This window comes from Gossypium raimondii, chromosome 8 (genome assembly GCF_025698545.1).
Source record: "Gossypium raimondii isolate GPD5lz chromosome 8, ASM2569854v1, whole genome shotgun sequence".
NCBI classification, from domain to species: domain Eukaryota; kingdom Viridiplantae; phylum Streptophyta; class Magnoliopsida; order Malvales; family Malvaceae; genus Gossypium; species Gossypium raimondii.
Window position 1 is genome coordinate 31544318 of NC_068572.1, and position 13223 is coordinate 31557540.

Genomic DNA, 13223 nt, shown 5'->3' on the forward strand with positions numbered 1-13223 from the left:
GGGGTGTTACAGCCTCAGCCTCGACCTACTTAGACACATAGTCTACTACTACTAGTATGTACTTGTGATAGCAAGACGGAGGAAAAGGACCAAGAAAGTCAATACCCCATACATCGAAGAACTCTACCTCAATGATGTTTGTTCGAGGCATCTCATTTCTGTTGGTGACATTTCCAGCCCTTTGACTTCGATCACAGCTCCTCATGTAAGCATATGCATCCTTGAATAATGTTGACCAAAAGAACCCAGCTTACAATACTTTGGCCGCTGTACGTGTACCTCTGAAGTGTCCCCCATTTGGAGCTGAGTGATAGTGGTATAAAATCTTTGGTATTTCATCTTTTACCATGCATCTCCTGATCATCTGATCTGCACACTTTTTAAACACATATGGCTCTTCCTAGAAATAGTACTTCACACCGTGAAGAAACTTTTTCCTTTGTTGATACCTTTTATCAATTGGCATCAAACCACAAGTTAAATAGTTAGCAATATCAGCAAACCAAGGGGTATTATGGACATGATTTACCTTTAGGATATGTTCGTTTGGAAACGTCTCCTGAATTGGTATAAGAGGAGAATTCTCTTCTTGTGGCTCCAATCTGGACAAGTGATCTGCTAATTGATTTTCGACTCCCTGTCGGTCTTGAATTTCTAGATCGAACTCTTGAAGTAGAAGTACCCATTAGATCAGCCTCGACTTAGCGTCTTTCTTCGCAAGTAAATACTTATTTGCCGAGTGGTCCGTATAGACAGTCACCTTGGTACCTACCAGATAAGATTGAAACTTGTCGAAAGCAAACACAATAGCAAGTAACTCTTTTTTTGCTATCGTATAATTCAGTTGAGCTCCTGTTAGAGGTCGACTTGCATAGTAGATGGGATGAAAAGCTTTGTTCCTTCCCTGGCCCAAGATAGCTCCAATTGCGAAGCTACTTGCATCACACATCAATTCGAATGGCAAATCACAGTTTGGTGTGACGATTATGGGTACCGTGACTAATTGACTCTTCAAATCGTTGAAGGCTTCTAAGCATTCTTCATCAAACTTGAATATAGAGTCCTTCTCTAATAATTTTCATAAGGGTTTAGCAACTTTGGAGAAGTCCTTGATAAATCTTCGATAAAAACTGGCGTGGCTCAAAAAGCTCCTAACACCATTTACAGATGTTGGAGGTGGGAGTCTCTCAATACCGTCTACCTTTTCTTTGTCTACCTCGATCCCATGTCTCGTTATCCAATGCCCTAGAACAACTCCTTTTTGTACCATAAAATGGCACTTTTCCCAGTTGAGTACGAGATTCGTTTCTTCGCAACGCATTAGTACCTTAGTTAGCTTGGCTAAGCAATCATCATAAGAATCTCTGAATATTGAAAAATTGTCCATAAAAACTTCCAAATATTTCTCAACCATGTTAGTAAACATCATACATATTTGAAATGTAGCAGGTGCATTACATAAACCAAATGACATGCGTCTAAATGCAAATGTACCATACGGGCAGGTGAATGTCATTTGTTGATCTTCCAGTGCTACTATAATCTGATTATATCCTGAGTATCCATAGAGAAAATAGTAGTAATCTCGTCCTGCGAGTCTATCTAGGATCTGGTCCAAGAATGGCAAAGGAAAGTGATCTTTCCTAGTCGCCTTGTACAGCTTTCGGTAATCGATACAGATTCTCCATCCCGTCACTGTTCTAGTCGGTATCAACTCGTTGTTCTTGTTCTCTACGACTGTGATACCTATTTTTTTGGGTACGCACTGAACCGAGCTTACCCATGAACTGTCTGAGATGGGATAGATGATACTCATATCTAACCACTTGATGATCTCTTTTTTTACTACGTCCTTCATGATGGGGTTCAGTCTCCGTTGTCCATCGATCGTCCCTTTTTTGCCATCTTCCAGGATAATCTTGTGCATGCATACAGGTGGACTAATACGGCGAATATCGACTATGGTCCATCCGATGGCCTTCTTGAATTGTTTCAGAACTAAGATAAGTTTCATTTATTGCTTAGTGGTCAATTCTGCTGAAACAATCACAGGTAAAGTAAAAGTGTTACCTAAATAAACGTATTTTAAATGAGAAGGTAATACCTTGAGTTGTAATTTAGGTGGCTCCTCGATCGATGCTTTTGGTTGGGAATAGTCCCTCTTTTCTAACTCCAAAGATTTAAAACGAGATAGCGGATTAAATCCCCTTTGATTAGCTTCTGGCAAAGCTAAGTATTCATCCTCCTCTTTGTCATTTGGAGGATCCGATGTCAAAATTCTTTCCAGTGGGTCCTCAACACAGTTGAGTTCCTTCTCTACTATTAAATCCTCTAAATCGGACACTACAGAGCAATCATCCATTGTGTCAGGAAATCACATAGACTTAAAGACGTTAAATGTTACCTGATCATCCTGAACACGCATAGTGAGCTCGCCCTTCTGCACATCAATAAGGGTCCTTCTAGTTGCTAGGAACGACTTTCCTAGGATGATTGGTACTTTTTTGTCTGTTTCAAAATATAGAATTACAAAGTCAGCAGGAAAGATAAACTTATCTACACGTACCAATACGTCCTCGATTTTTCCTTCTGGATGTGCTAAGGATCGATCTGCTAGTTGAAGCATAACTGTAGTTGGTCTAACTTCTCCTATCCCCAAATTCCTAAATATTGACATAGGCATCAAGTTGATACTTGCACCTAAGTCACATAATGCCTTACCACAATATGTTGCTCCAATGTTGCACGGTATGGTAAAACATCCAGGATCCTTCAATTTTGGTGGTAGTTTGTCTTGAAGATATGCACTGCATTCCTTCGTTAGAGCTACTATCTCAAATTCTCCAAGTCTTCGTTTCTTAGACAAGATATCGTTCATGAACTTGATGTAGTTCGGCATTTGCTCAAGTGCTTCAACCAACGGGATGTTGATGTGAAGTTGCTTGAGTACATCAAAGAACTTCTTGAATTGAATCTTCTGCTTCTGTTTCTGAAGTCTTTGAGGGTAGGTTAATGGTGGTTTCATTACTGGGGCTGATTCTGGTTGATTCGTCTTCAGAAATTCTTCCTCTAACGACATTGTTAGTTGATCAGAATTAGTTGGTCCTAAAGTTACTTTGTCGGGTTTTGCAGATTCTGGTTCTGGTGAAACTGGAATTTCAACACTTGGTTGAACTTCTTCTGAATCTTGAGCATCAGCTGGCTTCTTTTCAACTTTGACAGTGTTGAGCTCTACTGTCTTTCCGGTCCTCAACGTCAACGCTTTACAATGTTCCTTCCCCAGATTTCTTGAATTTTCCGTGTCACTAGGTGTCGATTCCTAAGTTTAGTAGCAAGTTGGCCTACTTGATTCTCCAAATTCCTTAGTGTGGCGTCGTTTTTTGCCAATGTATGCCTTCAATAGATTCTCTAAGCTATTGGATAGTTCTGCTTGGGTTGGTTTCTGAACTTGTTGGGGGAAACTAGGCGGCTGAGTTGGTCTAGGTTGGGCGTAAGTGTTACTGGTTCCAGCCCCTTTCTTACTCTAGGAAAAATTCGTCTGATTTCGCCACGATGAGTTATAAAACTTGGATTGCAGTCCTTGCCTCTCTCGGTTTTGGTTTTGTTTACCCATGTAATATACGGATTCGGGGTTCGATGGACATTTTTCAAACAAATGTCCTTCCCCACAATACACACATGCTATATTCTCAAATTGGTTAGGTGGTTGGGCTACAAAACTGTTAGAACCATTAGTGGTAAGATTCTTAAGCATTAAGGATATTGAAGATACTTGAGATGCGAGTGAAGTGAGAGCATCCACTTCATGTATTCCAGCGACTTGTCTTCCTGATGCTGCTCAATTGGTTGGCCATTGATAATTGTTGCTGGCAATCCTCTCAATAATTTCGTAAGCCTCATTATAAGACTTAGAAATGAGAGCACCATTAGCAGAGGCATCCACTACCATCCTCGTGTGAGCGTTGAGACCATTATAGAATGTCTCAAGTTGAATGCAATGTGGGATTCCATGATGAGGGCACTTTCATAATAACTCTTTGTACCTTTCCTATGCCTCATACAAGGACTCATCATCCATTTTTTGAAAGGTAGTGATCTCATTCCTCAACTTGGCAATCTTGCTCGGCGAGAAATACTTCATGAGGAATCTCTCAGCTAACTCTTGCTATGTAGAAATGGAGTTCGGTGGCAATGAGTTCAACTAGGCACGAGCTCTGTCCCTTAGCGAATATGGGAATAGCTTCAGTCGTAATGCAACTTCGGGTACTCTAGCTAACTTGAAAGAATCGCTCACTTCCATAAATAGTCTTAAGTGAAGATGAAGATCTTCAGTAGGCATTCCACTGAATTGGCCCATAGTCTGAAGCATCTGGAACATGACTGGCTTCAGCTCTAATTGTTGTGCCTCGATTTTGGGTCTCCTAATACTCAGATTAAGATCATTAAATATTGGCATGACATACTGTCATAAAGCTCTATCCCTATCATCAGCAATAAGGATTGGATTCTGAGCAAGGTTTTCTCCATTTCCTTGATTCATATTCTAAAAGTTTATCTCTTCAGTCCTTCTCTGGTTCGCTTGTCTTCTTCGTTGTCGAAAAGTTTGTTCTATTTCATAGTCCACAAGGAGTAAGTCGATAATCTGGTCAATACTCATAAACACCTGAAATAATCACAGAAAGATTAAGTAAGTAAACATTTAAACAGGAAAATAAATAAACCAAAATGTAAAAACAGATTCACAAATAATGACTTTTTTTAAAACAATCTTCGGCAACGGCGCCAAAAACTTTCAACGACGAAAATGTGCAAGTGTACACAATCACAACAAGTAATAAAGTGACAATTAAATGTTGAGTTATCATACCCACAGGGACTATAAAAAGGAATATTTATGAAATTAATGTTAAAACACTTTGGTGATGGAAAATATTTTGGTTTAAAGATGATTAAAAACTAAGGGTTAAAAACTAAGTAAAAAAATTTAAAAATAAAAAGGTTCTAATGCACGATTTCAAATAAGGTTTAATCAAGATGATATAATTGTGTTGGATTAATTACAGTCCTTTAACTCAGAATTATTAAACTTATGTTTATACTGCTACGAACAAATTCACGACAACTCGGTAATTTGCTAACTACTGCTCATACATACTTATTAAATTAATCAAAATCTTGAATATTTTTCAATGTGAATCCAAGCGATTAATCAATCTTCACAAGCATATAAAAGATCAAGTGAGGTAACAGAGTATTTCTACCTTGAAACAGTTTAATCACAATAATCCTGCAAGTTATGCAAGGCATATGTATCGCCAAATATAATGCTAAATTAGCTTCAGCTACCTTAGAAGAAGAAACATGCACAGATTAAGTATTGTGTCAATTAATTATAATTTCAATATGATTTAATAAGTAATTCATTAGTTATCTAACAATTAACATTGCAAGAATAACTTAAGCATGATTTTACTTATTCAAGCATCTTACCGAGGCCTATAACAGCACAAACACAATTGCAATAATTTCAGCAGGAAAAATATAATCAACCCAACACAAATTAAATTCAAGCTAGATTGATTAAAATAACTATTTCAATAGCATAAATATTCATAAACATGTTTGTCAAAAAAAAAAACGAAATTTAAGGAGATAGAGAACAAGAAGCAAATCCAGTGTTTCTCCATGGCTTGACTAATTTCTTCGTTCTTCGTTCTCTGTTGTCCTCTGCTATCAAGGTGTCTTATGAACAATTTAATTGCTGGTCAACAATGGCTGATGAGGACATCTTTTCCAAGAGAAGAAATCGGCACTTGAACAAAAGGAAAAATGGGAAGGAAAAGTTGAGAGAAAGTGAGGGAGGAGAAAAGAGAATGAGAGTGTGAGGGACGAGTTGAATGATCAACAAGGGGTGGCTTTTGTAGCTGATTGTGGCTGCTAAAAATATAAAATTCCATCAGCCAAAGAGACCCCCCTTGGCTGGCCACACACACGGAAAAGTTGAGAGATTCAACTTTGCTAAAAATAGCCTGCGGCAAATCCATAAAGCCACATTTTTTGGAGGGGTTTGAATGCAAGGTTGAAAGTTCTTCAAGGGCTTCTTTGCAAGCTTATTTAGTCAGCTAAAATGCTGATTTAGGTTAGCATATAGACAGTTCTGGTCAGCCCAATTGGTGGCTGGCTCGGTTCACTAGATTCGGTTCAACCAATGCGGTTTAACTAGAAACTTTTTTTCCATAATTAATTAATAATAATTTATTTAGCCCAAATTAATTTGGGAATAAATTAAAATTAATTATATTATGAATTAACACACATTTTTGGACCATCTTAGGCTGGAAATAAATTTGCCTCGATGATTCAAATTGCTTCTCGGTTTTATTATTCGAGCATTGTCTACCGAGCCAATTTTCGCCCTTTGTGCGAATCTATCGAAAATAGTCAAAATTAATCAAAGTTAACTATAAAATTAATTAAAATTCATCATGTTCATATTTTTAACATAATTTAATTATTTTATAATATTTAATTATTTTCCGACAAGAATTTAACCGAAATAGCATGATTTTTAGTTAAAAAGGGCATGTAAAAACACATAAATTTTCGTGTTTCCAATAATCCTCCAAACATGAATGTCAATCTTAGAAATGACATCACATCTTTTTAGAAATCAGAGGATGAAATGCTTTACAAAGCCTCGGAAAGATTTAAGTAATTACTTAGAAAATGTCCTATGCATGGTTTTTAACACTGGACTCAGAAAGTGATGTTTTATAACGGGCCGAATGAACATACAAGGATGGTAGTCGATGCCTCTGCAAATGGTACTCTGTTGGATAAATCCTATAATGAAGCATATGAGATTTTAGAACGGATTGCCAACAATGATTATCAATATCCTACCACACGAGTTAGGACTGACAGGAGAGCTGCTAGCACCATTGAACTTGATGCAATCACTTCATTGACAGCTCAGGTATCATCTTTAGCTGATATGATCAAGACAATGAAGAGATCCACTGCAGTCTAGGAGATGAAATGAGCGTAACTATCGTGTGTTTATTGCATTGAAGACCATGTGTTTGATGAATGCCCATCAAACCCTAGATTTGCGTACTACATGGGTAATTTCAACCAGAATAACAATCCTTATTCTAACACCTAAAACCTAGGGTGGAAGCAACATCTAATCTTTGGTTGGTGTAATCAAGGTGCTTGGAATTCAAACAATTTTGTTAGATAGAATGCTGAGAGGGCACCACCTGCTTAGAATCAACCTATGCTTTGGCTAAATTTCCAACAAGGTCAAGCATCAGCTTTACCATCCTCATCCATTGAACCCTTGATGAAAGAATATATTGCCAAGGATGATGTCGTGATATAGAGTCAAGTTGTATCCCTTCGAGCTCTTGAGAATCAAGTGGGATAGATTGCAAATGCTTTAAATTTGAGACTGTAATGAGCTCTACCAAGTGATATTGATAATTCACAATCACAAGGGAAAGAGCATTAAAAGGAAATTATTCTTAGAAGTGGGACTCAGCTGAATGAAATTGTTAAGGATACAACTGCAGAAGAGGAAAAATCTGATTTCAACCATGGAAAGAATTTCTGAACAATCAAAACAACACATTGCGACTGAAAAGGCTAAGTAGAAGACTGTTGCAGCAAAATCAGACTGTGTTGCCAATAAAAATGCTAAACAACAAAAAAAATCAACAACCTGAAGGATGACCACCTCCACCTTTTCCTCAATGATTTCACAATTGTAAACAAGATGCCTAGTTCAAAACATTTCTAGATGTCTTGAAAGAACTCCACATCAACATGCCGTTGGTAGAAGCTTTGGATCAAATGCCCAATTATGTGAAATTCATAAAAGATATATTGTCAAAGAAGTACAGGTTGGGAGAATTTGAGACTATTTCTCTTATTGAAAGGTGCACAACAATGTTGATGAATAAATCACCTCCAAAGTTGAAGGACCTAGGGAGTTTTACTATCCCATGTTCAACTGGATATCATTATGTTGGTAAGACATTTTGAAATTTAGGAGCAAACATCAATTTAATTCCCCTGTCTATCTTTAGAAATCTGGGAACCGAAAAAGCAAGACCTACTACGGTCACGTTGTAGCTAGTTGATCGATCATACACCCATCTAGAAGGTAAAATTAAAGACATCCTAGTAAGAGTAGATCAATTTATTTTTCCTGTCGATTTCATTATTTTAGAATGTGAAGATGACAAAGATGTGTCAATTATCCTTGGAAGACCTTTTCTTACAACAGCCAGAACTTTGATTGATATGAAAAAAGGTGAATTGACCATAAGGATGAATGATCAGTAAATTACCTTCAATATATTTGATGCCCTGAAATGTGCTGATGATAATGAAGAATGCTACGCCATTGGTTTGATAGAAACAACAGTGCAGGAAAAGTTTGCAAAATTTTGCCACAACAATTCTGATAGTGATACAGATTCACTTGAGCCACATGAAATAGAAACTTTTAAATAATTTAGTGAACTATGGAGGCAAAGCAAATTGTGGACAGACAAGGGAGAAAGTTTGAGTACTTGGATCTTTCGGCTTAAACTTTCAATCCTCCTAAACCATCTATAGAGGAACCTCCTACACTAGAGTTGAAACCTTTGCCACTGCATTTAAAATATTCTTACTTGGAAGACAACAACACCTTGCCAGTAGTTATTTTTCAGAGTTAACACCCGATCAAGAGGCCAGGTTGTTAGAAGTTCTCCAATGATCTAAGAAGACATTAAGATGGACACTTGCAGACATTAAGGGAATCAACCCTATTCTATGCATGCATACAATTTTCTTGAAGGATTTCCATAGCAATTCTATTGAACACCAGAGAAGGTTAAATCTCATTATGAAAGAAGTTGTTAAAAAGGAAATTATCAAGTGGCTTGATGTTGGTATTATCTATCCTATCTTTGATAGTTCTTGGGTGAGTCCTGTACAAAGTGTGCCCAAGAAAAGATGTGTCACAATAGTGAGTATTGATAAAAATGAACTCATTTCGACTTGCACTATCCCAGGATGGGGAGTATGTATGGAGTATCGCAAGCTCAACAAGGCAACTAGGAAGTACCATTTTCCCTTACCATTTATTTATCAAATTTTGGACATATTAGTTGGGAAGGCATTCTACTATTTCTTGGACGGATATTCAGGGTATAATCAGATTGTTATAGCACTCAGGTACCAAGAGAAGGAAACTTTCACTTGTCCATATGGTGCTTTTACATTTAGACGAACACAATTCGGGTTATGTAATGCCCTGACAACCTTTCAGCGTTGTATGATGGCCATATTCTCGGATATGGTGGAAAACTTCCTTGAAGTCTTCATGGACGATTTCTCTGTGTTTGGCAATGATTTTGAGGATTGCTTAAAAAATATGGAATTGGTTCTATGCCGTTGTGAAGAAAAAAATTTGTCTTGAATTGGGAAAAATGCCATTCCATGGTCCATGAAGGCATTTTTCTGAGGCATAAAGTATCGCTACAAGGGATTGAAGTTGAAAAAGAAAAAAGTTAAAGTAATGGAAAAATTGTCGCCTCCTACTAGTGCCAAAGGTATTCAAATTTTCTTAGGCCATGCAAGTTTTTATAGAAGATTCATTAAGGAATTCTCGAAGATATCTAAACCTATAACACCCCTAACTTGTATCCATCTCCAGAATAGGGTTACAGATGATTACCACAAAAATGTAACTCAAATCATTTATTCTCAACATTTCATAATCATTGCAAAATCTAATCAAAGACATGTATAACGTCCCTAATTCGAACCCTCGAGGCCTTAGAAACACTTTAGAAACTATTCGAGACTAAATTGGAAACATTTAAAACTGCATTGAAAAAGATGGAAAAATTCACAATGTAGGGGTCACACAGCCATGTGGCCAAGCTGTGTGACTCATGGCTGAAACACACACCCGTAGCTCAGGCTGTGTGGACATTCGAAGTAGGGACACACGACTATGTCCCAGCCCATGTCAGTGCCCGTGTAACTCTCTGACTTGGGTCACACAGCCAAGCCACACGCCCGTGTGCTAGGCTGTGTAACTTTTGCTTAAACATTAAGAACTACTGATATAATCACTGGATAATGTGATAGATCTCTGATGAACTTCCAAACCGATCAAGCTTTCGATAATCTGAAAATTAAAGGAAAAATAACAATGTAAGCAATGAATGCTTAGTAAGCTATAAATTTTAAACATAACATTCCATTTCAATAATGAACTTTATAAGGTAAACATAAACCTATACCAATGCCACAAGATTCATCAACTCACAAATGAGTAAGTCCATCAACATTACATATATTTATCATTCCTAACATAGTAGGATTTTATAAGAAATTTTACACAATCATTAGCCCTTTTCATAAGACTTTGAAACCTTCCATTTACTTACTTTAGGTTAAAAGACATTATCAACTCGTAAATTAGTGTATTTATCCACCACCTAGATAAATTCATCCATAACTTAAGTAAATTTCTCACATATAAGCAAACCCTTTAACTCATCAATGCATTTACATTATCACATTACATCTCAATTATGAACTTACTGTTTTATTACATTTCCTTACTTGTGTCATTTGTATAACACAAGACATAAGCATAAACATAGACCAATTACACAAGTTAGTGCATATACTCATAATTCACTCGAAATATCATAAGGTAAGTCTTATACACGAATAACATCACTTGTAATCATCAATTTGGTGAGCATAAACATAGTTTTATTGAACATTACCTTTTTATTCTTTTTATAGATTCATGACATAAGTCTTTTGAAAACTTACCGATCCCTTCCTTTTCATACCCGTTGAATCAAATGAACATCGAATAATGAAAATAATATTTTTAGTACAACTTACTTGATACAATACATCGGCACGAAGACTGCTAAGCTCAAAGCCTGATTTAAAACACCGGCACGAAGCCTGATAAGCACAGAGCTCGATATAATACACCGGCATAACGCCTACTAGGCACGGGGCCTGAATATCACCGACACAAAGCTTGCTAGGCACAGAGCCTGAATATCACCGGTTCAAAGCCTTTTGGGAACGGAGCCCGAATATCACCGACACAAAGCTTGTTAGGCACAGAGCCTGAATATCACCGGCATAAAGCCTGCTAGGCACAGAGCCCGAATATCACCACATTTTAATTTCTTAAAACATAACTAAATGACATTCAAGTTTTATCCAATAATGTAATAGTATGAAATATTCAATACTATTAATAATAATCGTATAACGAAATTCCTGGCTAAATTGCAGAAATATCAAAGTATAAGGGTTTTTTGGTAATTTTCCATTCTTCTCGATTTTCCAGTCGATCTTGATCTAAATTAATAATTTCATTAAATTCATTAATTTAGACAATAAAAAAATGTATTTTATGTAATTTAGTCATTTTTGAAATTTTTACAAAATTGCCCCTAAAGTTTTACTTTTATTCAATTTAGTCGCTGAGCCTAAAACATGCAAATTAACCATTTTTACCCAAAATTGAGCCTAGATAAATACTTATGGCATCCAATACAGCCCATTATTGCAACAATTGCACATTAAATCCATGTATTTTTACTATTTTAACAATTTAGTCCCAAATCTATAAATTCATAAAAAATCACTTAACAAAATACTTTTAAATAAAAAATAATATCTCAAATTAATCATTTAACATAAAAAATCACTAGGTATATCAATGAAAACTTTTAAAATCTTTAACAGTTTCAAAATCGAAGGTATAGGCTAGTTGACCTAGTTGTAACGATCTCAAAAACATAAAAATTTATCAAAAATGAGACTCAAAACTTACCCATGCAAGGTTCAAACCAACTGAATGTTAAGCTTTCTCACATGGTATATTCGTCCGACCATTCAAATAAATGAAGAAGAAGATGATGTCTTTTTTTAATTAATTTGTTTTAAATTTTAGGTTAATTACCATTTTGCCATTAAAACATGTGTTCTTTTACTATTTTTACTTCCATTGCCGTCCAACTATATTAACTAAGACTTAATTACCACATAGATCATCCATTAATTATTAATGAATCCATTTAATCACCTAAATTAAATAGTGATTAAATTTTACATCTTTACAATTTAGTCCTTTTAATTAATTAACTATCGAAACGTTAAAATTTTCAACAAAATTTTAATACCACTTTAATGACACTCTGTAAACATTTATAAAAATATTTATGACTCGGTTTATAGAAAGAAGGTCCTGATACCTCATTTTCTAAACTACTTGACCTGAGGGTCTTATTACTTGAACTTAATAAATCACTTAAATAACTTAAATTATCAAAGAAAAAACCTTTTTAAAATCATATTTGGCTCGTAAATATTAAATACTAATATTTATGAACTTACTCGTCGAATTTGGTGGCACCGAAACTACTGTTTTTGACACCACTGAAAAATAGGTTGATACAAAACCCATGCGCATTGTCGTTTGTTTGAAAAAAATATCCTTCATGAACTTAACGTAATTTGGCATTTTCTCCAATGCTTCCACCAACAGTATGTTGATATGAAGTTGCTTTAGGACATCTAAAATTTTTTTGAATTGAAAATCTAACTTAGACTTTTGAAATCGCTGAGTAAAAGGTGGCAGTGGCCTTCCTTCAACTTGTTGTGGATGTTTTACTTTGGCATTGTTATTGGCAACACGAGCTGATTTTGCTTCAACATTATTTTTTTCAACCTTCTCAGTTGTAGACTGCTCCACGAATGGTTTTTGAATTCACCTTATGTGTGAAATTTGGGATATCTTCTTCAACAACAGTGTCATTAATAACTCCAGGTAGTTGAGTACCAGTTCTCAGCGTAATGGCCTTGCAATGCTCCTTCCTTTGAGATCTTAAATTTTCAGTATCACACGATAATGCTCCTTGTGTTCTTGAACTTAATGCCTGGTAATCTACCATACTTGATTTTTGAAAACTCTTAATGATGTAGCTTGACTCTATATTATATCATCGTTATTGGCCATGTATTCCTTCAATAGAGCTTCCATCGATGAAGAAGATGATGTTGAACTTTGATGAACATTTTACAATGGCATGTGTTGATTATGTCCAGGTGATGCACTTATGACATTTTGTCGAACAACATTATTGGAATTTCACAATCCTTGATTACTCCAGCTGAAGTTG

The 13223-nt window shown here is 36.0% G+C and overlaps 1 non-coding gene across 1 annotated transcript; it reads left to right on the forward strand.

The window, feature by feature from the left end:
• Window positions 1–4004: 4004 nt before the first annotated feature.
• On the forward strand, window positions 4005–4111 carry LOC128032351 (small nucleolar RNA R71). Its single transcript, XR_008188478.1, has one exon. It is a non-coding gene; the product is annotated as a small nucleolar RNA R71 (small nucleolar RNA).
• Window positions 4112–13223: the final 9112 nt, after the last annotated feature.